The 22,986-nt window shown below is 42.5% G+C and overlaps 1 protein-coding gene across 8 annotated transcripts in view; it reads left to right on the forward strand.

Annotated features, from left to right (window-relative positions):
- The window catches only part of SPON2 (spondin 2), a 105,268-nt gene that overhangs the window by 68,382 nt on the left and 13,900 nt on the right, over positions 1-22,986 (forward strand). For 3 of the 8 annotated variants that reach the window (XR_005292376.2, XR_006280604.1, XM_038398061.2), the window contains exons 3-5: positions 16,383-16,503; positions 16,718-16,892; positions 17,792-17,999. The gene's annotated coding sequence lies outside the window, so the exon portion shown is untranslated. Of the gene's footprint in view, positions 1-16,382; positions 16,504-16,717; positions 16,893-17,791; positions 18,000-19,297; positions 19,469-22,986 lie in introns of all 8 variants that reach the window. The other 5 variants (XM_043512684.1, XM_043512685.1, XM_043512683.1 and 2 more) reach the window with 4 other exon arrangements.

Raw genomic sequence — 22,986 nt, forward strand, 5'->3', positions numbered from 1 at the left:
GAGGTATGTCCCAAGGTGTTTGCAGGTGATGGGAAGCTGCTTTGGTACCCACAGAATGGTTGGCAATGAGTGGTTCATTCAGATTCACCCTGGCAGTCCGACTCCCAAAAACTGATGGTGTTGCCAAAGTGCCTGGCAAAGGAAACATGTAAATAATTCCAAATTGTGCAGTTACATCTGTGATATTTGGCTCAGCTTAGTGACACAACATACCTACTTTTACCCACAAATTACTTTGCAGAGTCACAAGTGGATTTAGCACACTATTATTTTCACAGATGTAAGCGGCATGTTAATTAACTTTATTATGATGGGGGGGGGAAATCATACCAAGCACAGCCATTTCCATATAAGTAGCACTGAATGAAGCTTCCTGTGCTTGATTATCATGGAAGGGCTACTTGGTTGTACAGACAAGGAAATACGTATTTTTATGTAACTCTATTTGTATAACTATTGGAATAACTCTTAGTGCAGAAACATTTATGTTGCTACTGGGGATGCTGTACCGCTTGAAAAAATCAATACATTTTGAAATTATTCTGCTGTTTGTGTCCTGGTATTTCTGACACTTCCCTGAGGTAGTAATGGGCAAAAAGTGAAGGTGCTTCCATACTTAATCTAATCTGCTGAAAGCAAAGGGCTTGGTCCTACATTCCATGTATACACAAAACCCAGATTTATTTTAGTTGCAGTTTTGAGTACTCACTATCACCTGAAATTAGTCATCTAAAGAAATAGCCTAATTTTCAGGATTTTAGGCACTTAGGCATTTTCATACCGCTGTACATTCATCTAAGTACTAGAGGCGTGACAATTACATGCAAAAGATTTTGGTACCTATTATAGTCCATACGGCTAACTAGGGAGGGAGTTGAGGAAGAGGGCATTGTGGATCATCACTGACGTCTTTGTGCCTATCCAACCTGAGCAGTTATTAAATATTAATACTTTTTTTTCTAGTTATTCCTTTCATTCAAGGATCTTAAAGTGCTTTCCAAACATTTAGAAAGACAAGGTGGGTGAAGTAATATCTTTTACTGGACCAATGTCTGTTGGTGAGAGAGAGACACTTTCGAGCCACACAGAGCTCCTCTTCAGGGCTGGGAAAGGTATTCCAAGGGTCACAGCTAAATGCAAGATGGAACACATTTTGTTTAGGATAAGTAGTTAGTATCTATTCTAAGGGATCAGTCAAGATAGAGTGACCCATTAACACCTCTTTAGTCATAGGACAAAAAGGGGGATTAGTGAGTTACAGATTGTTTTAATAAACCATAAATACAGTGTCTCTGTTCAGTCCATTTTTAGTGTCTAGCAGAGTTATGTGCTAACTACTTATGCTAAACAATCTGTTCCATCTTGCATTTAGCTGTGATGCTCTGAATACCTTTCCTAGACCTGAAGAAGAACTCTTTGTGGCTTGAAAGTTGGTCTCTCTTTCCAACAGAAGTTGGTCTAATAAAAGATACTACCTCATCCATCTTGTCTCTCTAATATCCTGGGACCAAGATGCCTACAACTGCATTCCAAACATTTGTTTGTTAAGCTTTACAACATGCATGTTAGGGATATAAGTGGTAGGGACTACGTTACCCAGCCATTAAAATGCAGCCACCTCTAAAGTGAAATGCAATAGTAGTTTAACAGTGTGTCCACCAACATTACCCAACAGGTTAGGTCAGGAAGTAAAAAAAAAAAAAAAAAAAAAAAGAATATCCTCTTAATATAATCTGCAGGAGGAACTCAGAGTTAGAATATTATTATCTAAATTACAGTTTGGCCAGAACAACTGATATATAACATGTCTACTATGTAGTAAAGTGTTATGGAATCTTTACTGACAAAAGAAATCAGGATGTCAGTTTTACATGTCATATGAAAGACAGCAGGCCAGATTCTGACCACCGTTACATTGTTGTAATCCTCGGACACCTCTACTGAAGTAACTATATTCATATCAGTGTAACTGAATATAGAATCTAGTCCTGCACCAGACAGGCACATTGATTCAGAAATGACTCAGAAGTAAGAACTACTTGGTAAGTTATCAGAACTAATTCCTGCAGCACTTGAAGTTTAATTTGGAATTTAAATTAACATCAGTTTCTACTTGCAATATATATAACTCACAGAGAAAATACAATTAATCATAAACCACTTTAGTAAATACAGTTTTTACCACTAATAGGCAATGCCATCTTAAAATCAAAGTCAAAATTGTCAGTATTTCATATTATTGGTGCTTAAGAAATATGAAATAATACAATAATGAGAGAGACACAATAGGCAAGGTAATATGTTTTACTGGACCATCTTTTCTGGGTGGAAGGTATAAGGTGGTCCAGTAAGAGATATTACCTTGCCTCTCTCATTGTTGGACCAATATGATTACAACAACACTGGAAGTACAACAACAACAGTTACAAAGAATTATGCAGCCCACTGCTTTAATGGATAGTCCACCTTTTCTTCCATTTCAGAATTATATGATATTTTTGGCAATAAATGCCTGGCATAAGTCATGATCTAGAAAATATGATTTCTCCTTTCACAGTCCCCTGGGTTTTGTTGAGAAGCAAAGGGCAGTAGGAAAATTTTCCCCAGTCATTTTTTTCTGAAGAGGCACAAATTGTTTTAGCTTGAGCTGCTGGACTAAGATCAGAAACAATATTTAGTTTCTGTTACACAATACTGTAGTTGCTCCTCTTCTTTACCACTTCTAAGACCTTCTCATGCTTTTGAATATATGGCATAACACAGTTCCTCCACTGTCTTATTCAATTGATCTCTCTGTTAAGGATTAACAAATGCTCTAACTTTTCTCAATGTATATTGGATCATTTTCATATCCAAGTAAAGCAGTGATGACAAAAATATATATATATATGCAGTATGTGAACCTAACCTCCCAACAAGAACCTCTCACATACAAAATTTATGGACTTTGCCTGATGCCTGAAGTTTTTTCTTTTCTTTTCTTTTTTTAAATATTCGTATACGCTTCAGGACTTAGTTTAGTCCAGTTTTAATGTTTTAAATGATGTAACTACCATTGGCAGTCTATTCCAATCTAAAAAATCCAATAGGATATTGTTACCAGTTCTCTCAATTTTTATGAATATGAAAGAAGCTGATGTTACAGCATGTTAAGATGCCCCGGTCATCCAGTCTCATGAAAATACCTATGGGAGAAGGTGTGAAGAAAATTTCTGCAAGGATTTCCTCATGAGGTTTCCCACAAACCATTCTGAGTGGATGGAATTTGTGTCTCCACAGAATGGGCTGTGGACATCCCCCCCATTCCCCGTCCCCTGAGGACAAAGTAGATTCTGAGATTCTCCTACATAACTCTAGAAAATTATGCAAAAAGAAAAGGAGTACTTGTGGCACCTTAGAGACTAACAAATTTATTTGAGCATAAGCTTTCGTGAGCTACAGCTCACTTCATAGGATGCATTTGGTGGAAAATACAGTGGGGAGATTTATATACACACACAGATATGATAAAACCCATTCTTTTATGTTCTACACGTAAGGAGAGTGATCACTTAAGATGAGCTATTACCAGCGGGGGGGGGGAGGAAAACCTTTTGTGGTGATAATCAAGGTGGGCCATTTCCAGCAGTTAACAAGAACATCTGAGGAACAGTGGGGGGTGGGATGGGGGAGAGAAATAACATGGAGCAATAGTTTTACTTTGTGTAATGACCCATCCACTCCCAGTCTCTATTCAAGCCTAAGTTAATTGTATCCAGTTTGCAAATTAATTCCAATTCAGCAGTCTCTCGTTGGAGTCTGTTTTTGAAGTTTTGTTGTTGAAGGATAGCCACCCTCAGGTCTGTAATCGAGTGACCAGAGAGATTGAAGTGTTCTCTGACTGGTTTTTGAATGTTATAATTCTTAACATCTGATTTGTGTCCATTTATTCTTTTAGTAGGGACTGTCCAGTTTGACCAATGTACATGGCAGAGGGGCATTGCTGGCACATGATGGCATATATTACATTGGTAGATGCGCAGGTGAACGAACCACAGATAATGTGGCTGATGTGATTAGGCCCTATGATGGTGTCCCCTGAATAGATATGTGGACAGAGTTGGCACGGGCTTTGCTGCAAGGATACGTTCCTGGGTTAGTGGTTCTGTTGTGTGGTGTGTGGTTGCTGGTGAGTATTTGCTTCAGGTTGGGGGGGCTGTCTGTAAGCAAGGACTGGCCTGTCTCCCAAGATCTGTGAGAGTGATGGGTCATTCTTCGGGATAGGTTGTAGATCCTTAATGATGCATTGGAGAGGTTTTAGTTGGGGTCTGAAGGTGATGGCTAGTGGCGTTCTGTTATTTTCTTTGTTGGGCCTGTCCTGTAGTAGGTGACTTCTGGGTACTCTTCTGGCTCTGTCAATCTGTTTCTTCACTTCAGCAGGTGGGTAGTGTAGTTGTAAGAATGCATGATAGAGATCTTGTCGGTGTTTGTCTCTGTCTGAGGGGTTGGAGCAAATGCGGTTATATCGTAGAGCTTGGCTGTAGACAATGGATCGTGTGGTGTGATCTGGATAAAAGTTAGAGGCATGTAGGTAGGAATAGCGGTCAGAAGGTTTCCGATCTAGGGTGGTGTTTATGTGACCATCGCTTATTAGCACCGTAGTGTCCAGGAAGTGAGGCTGAGGTTGATGGTGGAGTGGAAATTGTTGAAATCATGGTGGAATTCCTCAAGGGCTTCTTTTCCATGGGTCCAGATGATGAAGATGTCATCAATGTAGCGCGAGTAGGGGCATTAGGGGATGAGAGCTGAGGAAGCGTTGTTCTAAGTCAGCCATAAAAACGTTGGCATACTGTGGGGCCATGCGGGTACCCATGGCAGTGCCGCTGATTTGAAGGTATACATTGTCCCCAAATGTGAAATAGTTATGGGTGAGGACAAAGTCACAAAGTTCAGCCACCAAGTTAGCCGTGACATTATCGGGGATACTGTTCCTGAGGCTTGTAGTCCATCTTTGTGTGGAATGTTGGTGTAGAGGCTTCTACATCCATAGTGGCTAGGATGGTGTTTTTAGGAAGATCACCGATGGATTGTAGTTTCCTCAGGAAGTCAGTGGTGTCTCGAAAATAGCTGGGAGTGCTGGTAGCGTAGGACCTGAGGAGGGAGTCTACATAACCAGACAATCCTGCTGTCAGGGTGCCAATGCCTGAGATGATGGGGCGTCCAGGATTTCCAGGTTTATGGATCTTGGGTAGCAGACAGAATACCCCAGGTCGGGGTTCCAGGGGTGTGTCTGTGCAGATTTGTTCTTGTGCTTTTTCAGGGAGTTACTTGAGGAAATGGTGTAGTTTCTTTTGGTAACCGTCAGTGGGATCAGAGGGTAATGGCTTGTAGAAAGTGGTGTTGGAGAGCTGCCTAGTAGCCTCTTGTTTATATTCCAACCTATCTCCAGTCACTCGATTACAGACCTGAGAGTGGCTATCCTTCAACAAAAAAATCTTCAAAACCAGACTCCAATGAGAGACCACTGAATTGGAATTAATTTGCAAACTGGATACAATTAACTTAGGCTTGAATAGAGACTGGGAGTGGATGGGTTATTACACAAAGTAAAACTATTTCCCCATGTTATTTCTCCCCCCCACCCCACCCCCCACTGTTCCTCAGACGTTCTTGTTAACTGCTGGAAATGGCCCACCTTGATTATCACCACAAAAGGTTTTCCTCCTCCCCCCCACATGGTAATAGCTCATCTTAAGTGATCACTCTCCTTACAGTGTGTATGATAAAACCCATTGTTTCATTTTCTCTGTGTGTCTCTAAATCTCCCCACTGTATTTTCCACCGAATGCATCCGATGAAGTTAGCTGTAGCTCATGAAAGCTTATGCTCAAATAAATTTGTTGGTCTCTAAGGTGCCACAAGTACTCTTTTCTTTTTGCAAATCCACTTGTGGTTTTTATCCATATTCCTGAACTATTGTTACATATTAAAGATTTACAATAACAATATCCATTTTGCTGCTAAAGAATGTGTGCGCATCCTTGAATGTGCACAAGCTGTTTTAATAAGCCTATAAATATCTAGCATTTCTCGTCTTCCAAAAGAAACATAAATCTGTATTACTTAAGAGCACTTATACACCCATACCTTCTCTTATAGTTACCATGGATACACATACTACTATGAATACTCAACAATGTCAAAAGGTTTACATTCGATCTGAGTCCTTCAGTCTGAGTTAAACAGTAAAACCTCAATAGGAGTGATGTAAGCAGCTGAATATTTTTGTATGATAAATAGTGGTGTAGTACTAGAGCCTTCTAAGCAGTACATCATGTGAAAAGGAGATCATGCATTATGTTGTGATGGGGGAGTCCCTTCCTGGTTATGAATTCCCAAAATCTTACCCCTTACCTTTGGGAGTACAACCTTTCAACAGCCTTTGGGGAGGCAGGATTCACCCAGAAATCATTCCAATGCCATTATCAGCAACAAACAGTCAGCTTTATCAGCAACAGTCTCCTTTGTCAATCACAAATAGCCCCAGTGCCCCTCTAGGATCAGCTCCTTGGTCACTAATCAGGGGCCAAATTCCCTTTGGTCTCTGCCTGATCCTTACATGCAGTGCAGGCTCACCAGGACCACACTCACTGTTTCCTGGACCTATTTCCCAGCCTGAATTCCCGGTTTTCAGCCTTCTGCATCCCTGGTAACATTAGCAGTGGCAGCAGCCACGGCCACCATTACCCACACTACCCCTTCTTCCCAGGAGAGCTTTCAAAAAGAAGATGGGGAGGGACTTCCCTCTATTTCTCTACCCTACTAGAGCTCAGAGGGAGGGGAGAGGGCGTAGATGCCAGTTTCTCCTGTTTGCTCATTGTCCTGCGAACCAGGGATCTAGGGGCAAGACCATTTTTCACAGTGCTGTTGCTAATCTGTGGAGTGACTGTTCCACAATGTTGATTCAATGAACTATATAATACGTATGACCTAGAAAAACTATAAACTGAAAATTTAGATAGCTCCAAAGATGAAGGCTGAAGCATACAGAGCTGAGTGAAGATCAATGGGACACTATCTCCGTATTTTTTTAATTTGCTGTGTTTGAAAGATTAGAAGAGATGTGTTTTGCACACTTCACTGAAGAAAAAAGATTTGGACAGAATTCAGAGTGTTTTGCATTGAAACTTCATTTAAATAACTTGACATGATACTCAAAATACCATACATCCTGATAATTTAAAAATGATCTAAAGATTAATACATTATTTCATGTCCATAATTTCTAGGATGGACTTGGCAAACAGCATGGTATAAGGAAACTTTATACCCATTCCAATATAGTTGCTTTCAAATTCACTGAACCAGTTAAAGAGGGTAACTGTTTGGCTTTTAATCTGCATCATTTAACATTTTTTTAAAGTGTAGTTTTTCTTGTTCAGCTTTTTCCCTCCACCCTTTTCTCACATTCTCATCTTGCTAATGGATTTTCCTTCCTTCTAATCCTCATGTTTGTAAATTCAGGAGTTGAATCTAAGGCAGGAATGTCATTTCATGAGGTGCATCAGAGATAATACTCTACAGAATAGCCCGGGGGGAAAAAGATAATTCAAAATGAGTTTGTGGTGAGAGATAACAAGATCATTCACACAGAGAAAAGTTGCTGAAGTTAAGGTATTTTTGTAGAAAACTTCTTTTTCGTCTTCTAAAAACTTCTTTGTTGAAATGGAGTAAGCCTCTGGTGTTACATTTTGTACCTCCTTTTTGCTATTGAACCTTTATGCAGGGATAAGTAGGCATTAGATAATACCACTTATACATGAAATATGCTATTTAGTAAAATATGCCAGTCCTTTATTTCTTTGGCACCACTCCACAAGACTACCAAACCTAATCTATATTGCTAATCCACTCATTACCACAACACATTTCACTTTTGAACTTCTCTTGCTGTACAGGCTAATTAAGTTTGTTGTCCTCACTTTTTAAAGCCAGTCTTAAATAGTATTATAGAAGAGAGGGATTTGTATTAAAAAAAAAATCAGTTTCAGACCTCAAATAATAATGCACTGTGAAAAATTAATTGACTCTTTCATAGGCTCAGGATGTGGAAACAGATATAATCCATGTATAAAAGGGGTTTTATGCACCACTGTGCACTGACCCTCCTGTACCTGTTTGAGAATCAAGATCAATACAGAATAGAGGGTGAACCTGGACTGGGGGAAGGTGGGCCAGTAACAGGGGGACCACACATTTTTCCCCACTAGCTTCATGGAGATCAGAAAAGGTAGTTCAGCTGTAGTCTATATGATATTTCTCTTAAGCCCTCTCCACACCAAGGAATGTCCCTTCAGAGTAATTCTGGGGATTGTCATTTCCAGAGGATGGCTTGCAAAGGGGGCTTGACTTCCAAGGAGATCAGAGGGTCTAACAGAGACATAATTTTCTAGATAGGTTTCAGAGTAGCAGCCGTGTTAGTCTGTATTCGCAAAAAGAAAAGGAGTACTTGTGGCACCTTAGAGACTAACAAATATATTTGAGCATAAGCTTTCGTGAGCTACAGCTCACTTCGTCGGATGAATTCGGTGAAAAATACAGTGGGGAGATTTATATACACACAGAGAGAACATGAAACAAACTGTTAGGAGAGTGATCACTTAAGATGAGCTATTACCAGCAGGAAGGAGGAGGAAAACCTTTTGTGGTGATAATCAAGGTGGGCCATTTCCAGCAGTTAACAAGAACGTCTGAGGAACAGTGGCGGGTGGGATGGGGGGAGAAATAACATGGGGAAATAGTTTTACTTTATGTAATGACCCATCCACTCCCAGTCTCTATTCAAACCTAAGTTAATCGTATCCAGTTTGCAAATTAATTCCAATTCAGCAGTCTCTTGTTGGAGTCTGTTTTTGAAGCTTTTTTGTTGAAGGATAGCCCCTCTCAGGTCTGTAACCGAGTGACCGGAGAGATTGAAGTGTTCTCCGACTGGTTTTTGAATGTTATAATTCTCGACTGATTTGTGTCCATTTACTCTTTTACGTAGAAACTGTCCAGTTTGACCACTGTACATGGTAGAGGGGCATTGCTGGCACATGATGGCATATATCACATTGGTAGATGCGCAAGTGAACAAGCCTCTGATAGTGTGGCTGATGTGATTAGGCCCTATCATGGTGTCCCCTGAATAGATATGTGGACAGAGTTGGCAACGGGCTTTGTTGCAAGGATACGTTCCTGGGTTAGTGGTTCTGTTGTGTGGTGGGTGGTTGCTGGTGAGTATTTGCTTCAGATTGGGGGGCTGTCTGTAAGCAAGGACTGGCCTGTCTCCCAAGATCTGTGAGAGTGATGGGTCATTCTTCAGGATAGGCTGTAGATCCTTAATGATGCATTGGAGAGGTTTTAGTTGGGGTCTGAAGGTGATGGCTAGTGGCGTTCTGTTATTTTCTTTGTTGGGCCTGTCCTGTAGTAGGTGACTTCTGGGTACTCTTCTGGCTCTGTCAATCTGTTTCTTCACTTCAGCAGGTGAGTAGTGTAGTTGTAAGAACGCATGATAGAGATCTTGTCGGTGTTTGTCTCTGTCTGAGGGGTTGGAGCAAATGCGGTTATATCGTAGAGCTTGGCTGTAGACAATGGATCGTGTGGTGTGATCTGGATAAAAGTTAGAGGCATGTAGGTAGGAATAGCGGTCAGAAGGTTTCCGATCTAGGGTGGTGTTTATGTGACCATCGCTTATTAGCACTGTAGTGTCCGGGAAGTGGATCTCTTGTGTGGACTGGTCCAGGCTGAGGTTGATGGTGGAGTGGAAATTGTTGAAATCATGGTGGAATTCCTCAAGGGCTTCTTTTCCATGGGTCCAGATGATGAAGATGTCATCAATGTAGCGCGAGTAGGGGCATTAGGGGATGAGAGCTGAGGAAACATTGTTCTAAGTCAGCCATAAAAATGTTGGCATACTGTGGGGTCATGCGGGTACCCATGGCAGTGCCGCTGATTTGAAGGTATACATTGTCCCAAATGTGAAATAGTTATGGGTGAGGACAAAGTCACAAAGTTCAGCCACCAAGTTAGCCGTGACATTATTGGGGATACTGTTCCTGAGGCTTGTAGTCCATCTTTGTGTGGAATGTTGGTGTAGAGGGCTTCTACATCCATAGTGGCTAGGATGGTGTTTTTAGGAAGATCACCGATGGATTGTAGTTTCCTCAGGAAGTCAGTGGTGTCTCGAAAATAGCTGGGAGTGCTGGTAGCGTAGGACCTGAGGAGGGAGTCTACATAGCCAGACAATCCTGCTGTCAGGGTGCCAATGCCTGAGATGATGGGGCGTCCAGGATTTCCAGGTTTATGGATCTTGGGTAGCAGACAGAATACCCCAGGTCGGGGTTCCAGGGGTGTGTCTGTGCAGATTTGTTCTTATGCTTTTTCAGGGAGTTACTTGAGCAAATGGTGTAGTTTCTTTTGGTAACCGTCAGTGGGATCAGAAGGTAATGGCTTGTAGAAAGTGGTGTTGGAGAGCTGCCTAGTAGCCTCTTGTTCATATTCCAACCTATCTCCGGTCACTCGATTACAGATCTGAGAGTGGCTATCCTTCAACAAAAAAATCTTCAAAACCAGACTCCAACGAGAGACCACTGAATTGGAATTAATTTGCAAACTGGATACAATTAATTTAGGCTTGAATAGAGACTGGGAGTGGATGGGTTATTACACAAAGTAAAACTATTTCCCCATGTTATTTCTCCCCCCGCACCCCACCCCCCACTGTTCCTCAGACGTTCTTGTTAACTGCTGGAAATGGCCCACCTTGATTATCACCACAAAAGGTTTTCCTCCTTTCCCCCCCCCCCATGGTAATAGCTCATCTTAAGTGATCACTCTCCTTACAGTGTGTATGATAAAACCCATTGTTTCATTTTCTCTGTGTGTGTATCTAAATCTCCCCACTGTATTTTCCACCAATGCATCCGATGAAGTGACATGTAGCTCATGAAAGCTTATGCTCAAATAAATTTGTTAGTCTCTAAGGTGCCACAAGTACTCCTTTTTCTTTTTGCGAATACAGACTAACACGGCTGCTACTTTGAAACAAGTGGATTTCTCATTCTATTGCTTTGCATATTGGCAAGCAAACAAACCTAAGAAATGGCAGATCTAATTTAACCCTTTTCTTTATTTTCATCATATAATAAGCGTCATCATTACTACTTATGTCAATCCTCCTGTTGCTTCTTATATAGGTTCCAACAACAACGCCCTCCATAGGTTCAGTTTACTTTGATCAAAGTACAACTTGCACCCTTTAATGTGATCTGCAGCCAGATAACTGAGGGCAGAATTGGCCTTACAGTGTTTAGACAATTTTTTCCATATTGTATAAATTGATTGTTGAAACAATGACACGATATTGGCTATTCTTACAAAGCTATCCTGGATATTTTAAACTATTTTCTTGTTTTGTTGCTATTTTAGGTTTGTAAAAATAACCCCAGTGGTTTAGAAATTAAAATTATGACTAGAGTTTAAATGTTTGTTACAGCAAAGTCACAAATTATGCACACATCATTTTATCATGTATTTTCCAGTACTGATCTTGCAAAATCTTGTGTGAACAGCAGGAACTGCAACATTGCTGCTGTCCACCACCAGAGTAAGCAGAAGCTGTGCATGGTCACATGTAAGCTAAAACACTAGGCATAGTCCTTTGTGGAAATAAACCTTAAACTCCTTGTGTGCCTATTCTTTTGCTCTTAAGAACTCAGGGTAAAAAGAGGGCTGGATATGGATGGAAGCTAGGTATGCTGGAGGGAGACATCAGTTTAAGAAACAAAATACTTTTCTGATGCAAAAGAGGAAAGAAAAAAACAAGAAAATATTATATACTGGCAAAAGGGTTTCTAAATGGAAGATTTTTTTTTTACAAAGATTTCCATGAGGCTTCAGCTGCTCTTTAACTAGGCAAAAAAATTGAAGAAGGAATGCAAGCATAGGTTCTGATCCCACAGAAATTTTCTTCTCCAGCTGCTGACCTACAGAAATTTGGCATGTGTGGCTTTCCAGCCATGAATAGTAAACCCTATTCTTGAGTAGAAATCCACAATTTTCTGCAACTATGGAATGCTGAAATAGGCATTGTGAGAGATGCCATTTCACAAAGCTGGAAAGTCTGATTGTGTCTAGCCCAATTATTATTCAAGGGAATAAGACATAGGGACTCTATAGTCAACAGTCTCCTGACAACTTAATGCTGGATGAGTTTTTCTCTGATTGACCAAACGTCGGTCACCAGTGTGATGCTGTGTATAAGAAAGATGACCATTTGTATCATTGTTGCTACCACTGTTATACAATTACAACAAATCGTGTACAAAATATGTCATATAAGGTGTTGATGGAAAAGTTATGATTTGCTTAGTATGATTATCCTGTGAGTATGCATATATCATCATTGTATCTGAAGTTATGAATATTGGCTATGCGCTTGTATCTTACACATGTGTTGTATTCCTGGGTGACACCCCTCCAAGTAGATTTGCATGCAGCTATGTGTTGATGTCCCCCCATTAAGAACACTTCACTCTAACAATGAAACTCATCCCAGCCAGCAGTGTTCCCTCTAATTTTTTTCATCGTGTACGGAATGAATTTTATGTGCACCAACATCAAAGTGATGTGCCGATGTGCGCCACCAGTAGAAACAAAAAAACCTAGATATAACCTAAATATAGATATATATTTATATAAAAATAACCTAAACCTAGATATATATTTTTAAAAAGTTACAATAGGGATAATTACTCCAGCCAGGACAGGTTAGACATTTTAGAACTCGCTACTCAAAGAATTAAATTTAAGCATAAAAGAGAAATAAAATTATGAAATGCATAGACAAGTCAAACTAAAATAATGCACTTTGAAAGAATAAAATTACAGAGAATATATATGCATTGCAGGAAGTACCAAGAAGTAACAACAACAATAATACAAGTATGTGTTGGGAGGTGAGTGTGAGAGAGAGAGAGAGTGTGTGTGTCTGTGTGTCAGTCAGAGACTGTGTGTGTGTGTGTGTGTGTGTGTGTGTGTGTGTGTGTGTGTGTGTGTGTGTGTTCTGGCTGCTGGGGAAGTCTGTGAGAGACCGTGCACTGTCTCTTTAAGTCACTCACACACCAGAAGGCTCAGACAACAGCTGAGCTCTCCTGCTCCTGAGCCCTGTCCCACACTCTGCAGAGATGGGTACATGGGTAGGGAGAGGTGCAGGAGAGGGACACCCTGACATCACCACCCCTCCTTCCCCCCAACTCTGCACAGCAAGCAGGAGGGGCCTGGGAGCAGCTGGCCAGGGGCTCCAAGGCAGAGGGCAGGAGCAATGCGGCTGTGGAGCAGCAGGGTGAGTACCTGAACACATGCCACCATGCATGGCTTTGTTAACCAAGGATTCATTCCTGGGTGACCATGTGACCACACACCTTAGAGGAAACCCAGCCACACAGTAGGTCTTCCTGTAGATGCATCAGACTATGGCCAATGGCCACCCCCTGTAATTCAGTAAACTATGTATGGACATGTTATATGCTCATGTGACTCTGGACTCCATCTTGGACCAGTAATTCTCCACAACAGGGGCTGTGGACTTTCTTTGGGACAGTAAATTTCCATGCACATGGCAGAAGATATAAAAAGGCACCTGAGACATCTCCATTTGGTTTTCATTTCCTGCTTCATTTCTCTGGATTGGATTTCTAACAAGGACTGATGACCCCCAATCTGTTTGGGTGGTTCCAGAGAGACTTTTGCAAACTAGCAGTTTATTCCATTTCTGCTACAAACCTGATATAAGGACTTTGCAACCACTTGATGTATATGACTTGGAATCATTTGTATGTATATGATAATTCTCTTTTTTTCTTTTATTATTAAACCTTTAGTTTTTAGTAACTAAAGGACTGGTATCAGCGTAATTATTATGAGCCCCATTCCAGGCACCCAGTCCCAGCCAGGTGGAAAAAAAAATAGGTATTTGAAGTAGTTATAGTTTTGCCTGAGTGACCATCTTGTTATAGAGTGCAGGCACAGAGAGTAAGAAAGGAACCATAAATCCTGCAGATTTTAACCCTTTCTGAAAGCCTTTTTAGTGTGGAGATGTGTCCCTAAACCGTCACAGCACAGGCTGGATAAGGGAAAACCTTCCTCTCTCAGCATAAGAATGACTAGGGAGAAGGCCTCGAAACTATAGAAGGTGGAGGACTGAAGAGATTGCGAGCAGTGGGAAGAAGTCCTCCTGCAAGTCTTTCCAGTAGTTGAGAGAAGAATCCATCCCCAGTTAATGCTGTAGATGACCAATCATTAAAGGTTGGTCTGTATTCCAGTACAGAAGGAGATTTTGATGATTTAAGTCTTAGTAGTACTGTTTGCTTAGAAAAGGTCAGTGTAGGAAGACTTGTAGGTGCTGGGGATGCTGCATGCTATGTTGATGGTGTCAGAAGGTCATCTGGCTCTGATATCAACTATAGCACCTATGTAATCCCAGTCAAATCCTGTTGCAGCAAAAGGGAGTCTGGAATCAAAAGGCAAAGGAAATCTCATACTACTGCATAAACTTCCGGTGTCATAGATTCATAGATACTAAGGTCAGAAGGGACCATTCTGATCATCTAGTCCGACCTCCTGCACAGCGCAGACCACAGAATCTCACCCACCCACTCCTATGAAAAACCTCACCCATGTCTGAGCTATTGAAGTCCTTAAATCATGGTTCAAAGACTTCAAGGAGCAGAGAAGCCTCCCTCAAGTCAACCATGCCCCATGCTACAGAGGAAGGCGAAAAACGTCCAGGGCCTCTCCAATCTGCCCTGGAGGAAAATTCCTTCCCGACCCCAAATATGGCAATCAGCTAAACCCTGAGCATATGGGCAAGATTCACCAGCCAGATACCCAGGAAAGAATTTTCTATAGTAACTCAGATCCCATCCATCTAATATCCCATCTCAGGGGATTTGGCCTATTTACCCTGAATATTTAAAGATCAATTACTTACCAAAATCCCATTATCCCATCATACCATCTCCTCCATAAACTTATCGAGTAGAATCTTAAAGCCAGATAGATCTTTTGCCCCCACTGCTTCCCTTGGAAGGCTATTCCAAAACTTCACTCCTCTGATGGTTAAAAACCTTCGTCTGATTTCAAGTCTAAACTTCCTGGTGGGCAGTTTATACCCATTTGTTCTTGTGTCCACATTGGTGCTGAGCTGAAATAATTCCTCTCCCTCTCCTGTATTTATCCCTCTGATATATTTATAGAGAGCAATCACTGGTACCAATCATGTCACTGGTACCAATAAAGTTTGAGGCTGTGTTGAAGGTAGTGTGTCTAATACCTTAGCTGGAGCTGGTCTCAATGGTACCTGCATCAGTACCAGAGCCTACAGCTAGCCTTCTTGATTTATGTCTATCATCATTTCTGGGAGGGGCCATGAGTCTCCATCCGTGCCCTAATTTCAATCACTGGTTTTTGATAGACCTATCTTCCATGAACTTATCTATTTCTTTGTCTCTGAAAAATTGTGTATGTGGAAGCCCTACCGTTAGAGCCTGCAGTTTGCTTACTTTCCTTATGGTTATTATGGCAATAAGAAAAACTGTTTTTTTGGCAAAAGGGACAGAGAACAAGTTGCTTGAGGCCCAAATGGAGGTCTGATGAGGGCAGCTAGTACAGTGCTGAGGTTCCACAATTGAACTGCTTCTTTCACAGGTGGAAAGAGATGGACAATACTTTTTAGAACTTGGACTACCATGGAGTTAAAAGTTAAAATTCCCCTGGATTGGAGAATGGAATGCCAAGATGGCTGCTAAGTGGACCCTCAAAAAGCTGAGAGAGGATTTAAGATGTATCAAGTTCCAAAATGTCCTGAATGCAGGCTAGCATTGGTTGAATTGCCTGAGACTGGACCAAACTAAAAAACGCTTCCACTTGGCAGAATAGGGAGATGTAGTAGGGGGTTTTCTATTGTTAAATAGGACTAATCGAAGTGCTTCTAAATATCAACCTTCCTCCTCGTCTAACCACGCAGATTCCATGCCACGAGGTACAGAGTGTTCAGTGTCAGGTGTCTGACCATAGTGTTGAGTCAGGAAGCGGGGGAAGAGGTGTGGGAGGCCAGACAGATAGACTACGCCATTTGGAGAACCATCATTGTCTTGACCAAGCTGGCACAATGCGTATCCATTTGGAATGATCCGCTTCAGTTTGAGAATAACCTGCAGGATGAGCGGATTGGGGGGGAAAGGCGTACAGCAGTAATGATGCCCAGTTCAGATGGAAGGTGTTGGTGAAAGAGCCTAGACTGAGACTTGCTTGTGACCAAAACTGATGGCATTTCTTGTTTTTTTTTTATTTATTGCGAACAGGTCAACAGACAGAATGTCCCATTCTCTGAAGATGGGCCTCAGAACGTTGCATTTCAGGGGCTACTCATGATTCTGGGAGAAATTCCTGCTGAGGTGATCAGCCAACTGTATCCGGCTCCTGGTAAGTGAGCTGCCATGAGAATAATGCATTCCTTGATGCAAAAAAGCCACAACTTTATTGCTTCTTGACAAAGCTGCTTGGAGTGAGCTTTCAAAGTCTCTAGATGCAGTCTCCAACCTATTGTGGAGATATCAGTAACTGTAATCTTGTTCGGTGGAGGATGGGCAATAGATACATCCTATCATACATTGTTTTGATCTGTCCACCACTCTAGGGGCTCCAGGATCGCCAGTGGCACCCTGACAAAGCTGAACTCAGGAGATAGATAGACAAATTTTAACCAGCTTTGAAGTGGATGAAGGCGCAATCTGTCAGGATGGACTAAATAACTGCATGTGCCCAGGCACACAGACTGAAGTTGAATGACGAGATTGGAAGGACAGACACAGGTGATGAATTGTTTGGAATCGCTTGTGCAGGGGAAAAGCTCTCAAACTTGTAGAGTCTAGTGTGGCCCCGATGAACTCAGTTTTTTTCTGTTCACTTTCCCCTGTTCAAAATCAGTCCCAACAAATTGATTAAACTTCACTTCATGCTGAATCTCAAGACTTGGTCTTCAAATTTGCCCTCACTAACCAATCATCCAGGTATGGGAAGAGGAGAAAGGCTGTGGCTGCAGTCATGCATTTGTTAAAAATATACATGGGGCTGAGGACAAGCCAGACGGGAGTACTGTGCATTGATAATGTTGATCTGCCATTATAAGAAATTTCATATGGCTTTGGAAAATCACATGTGGAAGTAGGAATTCTCAGATCGAGGATGGCAAACCAGTCATTTTGATCCAATGCAGGGAAGATTGTAGCTACATGATGTACTTGTTGATATCTTGGTTGTCAAGAATAGGTCTCAGCCCTCCCTTGGATTTGGGGATCATGAAATAACATGAGTAGAATCCTTTTTCCCAAAACTGAAGGGTAACTTCTTCTATGGCTCCTGAATCTCGGAGTCTGAATCTGCTGACAAAGCAGTGACTCATGAGAGGGATCCCTGAAAAGGGACAGTGTAGAGGAGTGGGAAGGGGGCAGATGCACAAGAATTGGATGGCATTACCTGATCACAATTCTTAGGACCCATTTGTCTGTGGTTATTGTTTCCCAAGTACTGTAGAAGTGGGACAGCCTGTTCCCAAATGGAGGCAGTACGGTCAGGAAGTTGGTGACTGGTATGCTGCCCTTGAGAGGAGAGTCACATTGGCAGTTTGTGCACAGCTGATGGAGGATGAGCTGGTGGTTGGTTGAAGTTGTAACCAGAGGGCCTTCTCCTTTCTGACTTGTGTCTCCTCAAGGAGAAGTCCTGCTGCCTAGCAGGATAAGCCATCTGCCTGAAGTACTTCTGGGAATATTGACAATATTGCTGCTGTGGTTGCTGAGCTCCATAATGATGACTTTTAACTTCTGGTATAGCCCCCAATGAACATACAGTGGTCGGAGAGTCCTTAAAGGAATACAGCATCTCATTAGTCTTTTTGGAAAACAAGAACTGACCATTAAAGGGTAAGTCCTTTATACTTTGTTGAACCTTGAGAGCTATGGCAGAGTTCTGTAACATAAGAACATTAGAATTGCCCTACTGGGTCAGACCAAAGGTCCATCTAGCCCAGTATCCTGTCTTCCGACAGTGGTCAGTGCCAGGTGCCACAGAGGGAATGAACAGAACAGGTAATCATCAAGTGATCCATCCCCTGTTGCTCATTCCCAGCTTCTGGCAAACAGAGGCTAGCGACACCATTCCTACCCATTCTGGCTAATAGCCATTGATGGACCTATCCTCCATGGATTTATGTAGTTATTTTTTGAACCCTGTTATGGTCTTGGCTTTCACAACATCCTCTGGCAAGGAGGTTGATTGTGCGTTGTGTGAAGAAATACTTCCTTTGTTTTAAACTTGCTGCCTATTAATTTCATTTGGTGACCCCTAGTTTTTGTAAAAAGAAAAGGAGTACTTGTGGCACCTTAGAGACTAACAAATTTATTAGAGCATAAGCTTTCGTGAGCTACAGCTCACTTCGTCCTAGTTTTTGTGTTATGAGAAGTAGTAAACAACACTTCCTTATCTACTTTCTCTACACCAGTCATAATTTTATAGACCTCAATCATATCTCTCCTTAGCCATCTTTTTTCCAAGCTGAAAAGTCCCAGTCTTATTAATCTTTCCTCATATGGAAGCCATTCCATACCCGTAATAATTTGTGTTGCCCTTTTCCAATTCCAATGTATCTTTTTTGAGATGGGGTGATCACATTGCACACAGTATTCAAGATGCAGGCATACCATGGATTTATATAGAGGCACCATCATATTTTTTGTCCTATTATTTATCCCTTTTTAAATTTATTCCCAGCATTCTGTTCGCTTTTTTGACTGCCACTGCACATTGAGTGGATGTTTTCAGAGAACAATCCACAATGACTCCAAGTGCTCTTTTTTGCATGGTAACAGCTAATTTAGACCCCGTCATTTTATATGTATAGTTGGGATTATGCTTTCCAATGTGCATTACTTTGCATTTATCAACATTAAATTTCATCTGCCGTTTTGTTGCCCAGTCACCCAGTTTTGAGAGATCCTTTTGTAGTTCTACTCAGTCTGCTTGGGTCTTAACTATCTTTAGTAATTTTGTATCATCTGCAAATTTTGTGACCTCACTATTTACCCCTTTTTCCAGATCATTTATGAATATGTTGAATAGGACTGGTCCCAGAACAGACCCCTGGGGGACACCACTATTTACCTTTCTCCATTCTGAAAACTGACTATTTATACCTACTCTTTGTTTTCTGTCTTTTAACCAGTTACCACTCCATGAGAGCACCTTCCCTCTTACCCTGTGGCAGCTTACTCTGACTAAGAGCTTTTGGTGAGGGACCTTGTCAAAGGCTTTCTGAAAATCTAAGTACACTATATCCACTGGATACCCTTGTCCACATGCTTGTTGACCCCCCTCAAAGAATTCTAGTAGATTGGTGAGCCGTGATTTCCCTTTACTAAAACCATGTTGACTCTTTCCCAACAAATTATGTTCATCTATGTGTCTGACAATTTTTTCTTTATTATAGTTTCAATAAGTTTGCCCAGTACTGAAGTCAGGCTTACAGGCCCATAATTGTCGGGATCACCTCTGGAGCCCTTTTTAAATATTGGTGTCATGTTAACTATCCTCCAGTCATCTGGTACAGAAGCTGATTTAAATGATAGGTTACAGACTACAGTTAATAATTCTGAAATTTCACATTTTAGTTCCTTCAGAGCTCTTGGGTGAATACCGTCTGGTCCTGGTGACTTATTGCTGTTTAATTTATCAATTTGTTCCAAAACCTCCTCTAATGATACCTCAATCTGGGACAGTTCCTTAGATCTGTCACCTAAAAAGAATGGCTCAGGTTTGGCAGTCTCTCTCATATCCTCAGCCATGGAGACCGATGCAAAGAATTCATTTAGTTTCTCCATAATGGCCTTATCGTCCTTGAGTGCTCCTTTAGCACCTCGATCGTCCAGTGGCCCCACTGTTGTTTAGCAGGCTTCCTGCTTTTGATGTACTTTAAAAAAAAAATAGCTATTACTTTTTGAGTCTTTGGCTAACTGTTCCTCAAATTCTTTTTTGGCCTTCCTAATTGTAATTTTACACTTCATTTACCAGTGTTTATGCTCCTTTCTATTTTCCTCACTGGATTTAACTTCCACTTTTTAAAGGATGCCTTTTTGCCTCTCACTGCTTCTTTTACTTTGTTGTTTAGCTATGGTGGTCCTTTTTTGGTTCTCTTACTATGTTTTTTAATTTGGGGTATACATTTAAGCAGTGGTGAGCTGGAGCCGGTTGCTAAATTTAGAAGTCCTTTTAGAACTGGTTGTTCTGCGAGGGAGAACCGGTTCTAAAAGGGCTTCTAAATTTAACCGGCCAAAAGTAGAGCCTTAGGCACCGACTCCAGGGCTGGAGCACCCAAGGGGAAAATTTGGTGGGTGCAGAGCACCCACCGGCAGCTCCCCGCCCCACCCCTGGCCCCAGCTCACCTCCACTCCGCCTCCGCCTCCTCCCTTGAACATGCCGCCCCTCCCTGCTTCTCCACCCCCGCAGGCTTCTCACAAATCAGCTGTTGGCAAGGGAAGCCAGGGTGGGCTGAGAAGCAAGCGGCGGCTTCGGGCTCAGGCCCAGGGAGGCAGAGCGAAGGTGAGCTCCCAGGGGGAGGGGGCGCGAGGAGGGCTGCCCATGCTGCAGCAGGTAACCCAGGGGGGCGAGGGGGCGTGCAGGGGAACTGCTCCCCACCCCAGCTCACCTCCGCCACCCTTGGCCTGAGCGGGAAGCTGCCGCCTGCTTCTCAGCCCTCCCCGGCTTCCCGCCGAACAGCTGATTTGCGGGAAGCCGGCGGGGGGAGGAGGGGGTGTGGAGAAGCAGAGCGGGGCGGTGCGTTCAGGGGAGGAGGTGGAGGTGGAGTTGAGCTGGGGCCGGTCACAGGGTGGGGAGCTGCCGGTGGGAGCTCTGCACCCACCAATTTTCCCCGTGGGTGTTCCAGCCCTGGAGCACCGAGGGAGTCGGTGCCTAAGGCGCCACTTTTGATGTGATCAGTGAGGGGGGAATGGTAGCTCCCCCTGCTCTCGCCCTAGCTACGCTCCCCCGCCCCTAGGAGCCAGAGGGACCTGCCGGATGCTTTCTGGGAGCTGCCCCAGGTAAGCACCGCCGGGACTCTCCACTTCACCCCCCCCCGCAAGTGTCTCTGGCTCTTAGGGGTGGGGTGGGCACCCACTATGGTGGCCCTCGAGACTCTCTTGCCCAGTTCTGGGGCAGTCAGGGGACAGGGGAGGGGAGTGGATGGGGCAGGGGTCCTGGGGGGGGTGTCAAGGAATGCGGGGGGGTTGGATGGGGCAGGAGTCGTGGGGGTGGGCAACGACCCCCTCGTGGGGTGAGGAGGGAACCCGTTGTTAAGATTTTGGCAGCTCATCACTGCATTTAAGTTGAGCCTCTATTATGGTATCTTTAAAAAGTTTCCATGCAGCTTGCAGAGATTTCATTCTTGGCACTGTACCCTTTAATTTCTGTTTAACTAACCTCCTCATTTTTGTGTAGTTCCCCTTTCTGAAGTTAAATGCTGCAGTGTTGGGCTGCTGGGGTGTTTCTCCTGCCACAGAGATATTAAATTTAATTATATTATGCAAAAAGAAAAGGAGAACTTGTGGCACCTTAGAGACTAACAACTTTATTTGAGAATAAGCTTTCGTGAGCTACAGCTCACTTCATCAGATGCATTCTGTGGAAAATACAGTGGGGAGATTATATATACACACACACACAGAGAACATGAAACAATGGGTTTTATCATACACACTGTAAGGAGAGTGATCACTTAAGATAAGCCATCACCAGCGGGGGGGAGGAAGGAGGAAAACCTTTCATGGTGACAAGCAAGGTGGGCCATTTCCAGCAGTTAACAAGAATGTCTGAGGAACAGTGGGGGGTGGGGTGGGGGGGAGAAATAACATGGGGAAATGGTTTTACTTTGTGTAATGACTCATCCACTCCCAGTCTCTATTCAAGCCTAAGTTAATTGTATCCAGTTTCAAAAACAGACTCCAGCGAGAGACTGCTGAATTGGAATTAATTTGCAAACTGGATACAATTAATTTAGGCTTGAATAGAGACTGGGAGTGGATGTGTTATTACACAAAGCAAAACTATTTCCCCATGTTATTTCTCCCCCCTCCACTCCACCCCCCCCCCCACTGTTCCTCAGACATTCTTGTTATCTGCTGGAAATGGCCCACCTTGATTATCACCATAAAATGTTTTCCTCCTCCCCACCCCTTCCTGTTGGTAATAGCTCATCTTAAGTGATCAGTCTCCTTACAGTGTGTATGATAAAACCCATTGTTTCTTGTTCTCTCTGTGTGTATATAAATCTCCCCACTGTATTTTCCACCGAATGTTTGATTCATTTATGATTTTTACTTCATTTGATTCTATGCTTTCTTTCACAAATAATGTCACTCCCACACCTGCATGACCTGTTCTGTCCTTCCAATATATTTTGTACCCTGGTATTACTGTATCCCATTGATTATCCTCATTCCATCAAGTTGAAAAAGTGGCTCTGGTCATATGTTGATAATACATATTATTATTGATTAGCCTGTTGATTAGCTAATTTCTTAGACTTCTTTAGGTGTCAACTTATACCTCCCTTTTTACAACCTCTCATTTGCCACTGTTACAACAAGAGAGTTAGGGGCCAAATGGGACTAAAACACTCATACCCCTGCATGGGGACACAGTACGACTTATCTGTATGGTTCGCTATAGAAGGTAAGGAAGCTGGGGGATGCCACAAAGCCTTTGTGGGTTCCAAAATAGGTTTATTTATAGGGGAGGGCTACCCTCCCTGGTGCCAACAGTTGAATAATGTCCACCAATTTATGGCTATTCTACTGAACAAACTCATCCTGAATGCCCAAGGCTGTAGCCATTTGCCTCAGGAGTTCTTGAGAACACCTA

This window comes from Dermochelys coriacea, chromosome 4 (genome assembly GCF_009764565.3).
Source record: "Dermochelys coriacea isolate rDerCor1 chromosome 4, rDerCor1.pri.v4, whole genome shotgun sequence".
Lineage (NCBI taxonomy): Eukaryota > Metazoa > Chordata > Testudines > Dermochelyidae > Dermochelys > Dermochelys coriacea.